Here is a 2,054-nt window from a genome sequence, read left to right on the forward strand (position 1 = left end):
CTCGGTGATGGGAGGCCAGGTGCCTTCTTAAGGTGGTCGTCCCTAGGTGAGTGTTGGGATTACCGCTACTTATGCGTTGACAGCACAGGCTGCAGATGGCAACACTATTGTCAGCAGCGGACACGTTAAAAAAAGCCCACACTGCGGAGCCATGTGTCGGCATCCTGGGAGCACCAGATGTGACCGTGCATGGCTCGTTCCAGATACATTAGCAGTCAGCTTTTTGCCTCCTGTGCACTGTAAGTTCTGCCTGATTCTCCTACTTCTCCCTATCTGCTGCTCCGTCTCTCCCTCTGAACTCCCCTCCTCTTCCTCTCTTGTGGGCACCCATGTGACGTCCATCGACACGTCATTGTCACCTTCACCACCACTGACATTAGAGATCTCGGAGTAGGCAGCAACAGCAGGGACCACCCTCCTTGGGCTGATCTGGGTACTGTCGTCAGACTGCTGGGTGGCGACCGTTGATACTTCCTCTTCCTGATCCGATGCCAAGAATGGCTGCGCATTGGTAAGGTCTTGGAATGGATGGGACAGTAATTCCTCTGACTCGAGCAGAGGGGATATGGTGGTGGTGGTGGTGTCTTTGGGGGTGCACACAGCAGAGAGTGAAGAGGGTGCAATAGAGAGGATAAGGAGGGTGCAGAAGCGGAAGGCTGAGTGAGCCACTCAACCAACTCTGGTGCGTCCTTTGACGAAATCGCACGCACCTTCTTCAACTTCCTACTTAGGCTCCGGCCTAGTGCACCTGTCCAACCTCTACCACCCCTGCGGAATGGCCTGCCTCTTCCTCTGCCTGTCATTTTCAAAATGACCCTGTGACAAAAGTCCCTATAGAAGAGCAGTATTTGTGGAAGAAGGTATATCACACCCCTGCCTCAATCACTTTTTTTTGGGGGGGGGGGGGGGCAACTGGTATATCACACCAGTAGAAATTATTTGTTCCAATGGCGTTTGTCACTCTGTGTAGCTGCGGTAACTCAGCAAAACTGCAAACAAATGCTGCACTACTCAAATGCACTATATAGAAAGTACAGGGTGGGCCATTTATATGGATACACCTTAATAAAATGGGAATGGTTGGTGATATTAACTTCCTGTTTGTGGCACATTAGTATATGTGAGGGGGGAAACTTTCAAGATGGGTGGTGACCATGGCGGCCATTTTGAAGTCGGCCATTTTGAATCCAACTTTTGTTTTTTTAATAGGAAGAGGGTCATGTGACACAATGGTGTGCTTGGTTTTAATGTAACTTTATTCTTTCATGAGTTATTTACAAGTTTCTGACCACTTATAAAATGTGTTCAATGTTCTGCCCATTGTGTTGGATTGTCAATGCAACTCTCTTCTCCCACTCTTCACACACTGATAGCAACACCGCAGGAGAAATGCTAGCACAGGCTTCCAGTATCCGTATTTTCAGGTGCTGCACATCTGGTATCTTCACAGCATAGACAATTGCCTTCAGATGACCGCAAAGATAAAAGTCTAAGGGGGTCATATCGGGAGACCTTGGGGGCCATTCAACTGGCCCACGATGACCAATCCACTTTCCAGGAAACTGTTCATCTAGGAATGCTCGGACCTGACACCCATAATGTGGTGGTGCACCATCTTGCTGGAAAAACTCAGGGAACGTGCCAGCTTTAGTGCATAAAGAGGGAAACACATCATCATGTAGCAATTTCGCATATCCAGTGGCCTTGAGGTTTCCATTGATGAAGAATGGCCCCACTATCTTTGTACCCCATATACCACACCATACCATCAATTTTTTTGTTCCAACAGTCTTGGAGGGATCTATCCAATGTGGGTTAGTGTCAGACCAATAGCGGTGGTTTTGTTTGTTAACCTCACCATTCACATAAAAGTTTGCCTCATCACTGAACAAAATCTTCTGCGTAAACTGAGGGTCCTGTTCCAATTTTTGTTTTGCCCATTCTGCAAATTCAGTGCGACGATCTGGGTCATCCTCGTTGAGATGCTGCAGTAGCTGGAGTTTGTAAGGGTGCCATTTGTGAGTAGCTAATATCCGCCGAAGGGATGTTCGACT

Source organism: Bufo bufo, chromosome 3 (assembly GCF_905171765.1).
Source record: "Bufo bufo chromosome 3, aBufBuf1.1, whole genome shotgun sequence".
Taxonomy (NCBI): domain Eukaryota; kingdom Metazoa; phylum Chordata; class Amphibia; order Anura; family Bufonidae; genus Bufo; species Bufo bufo.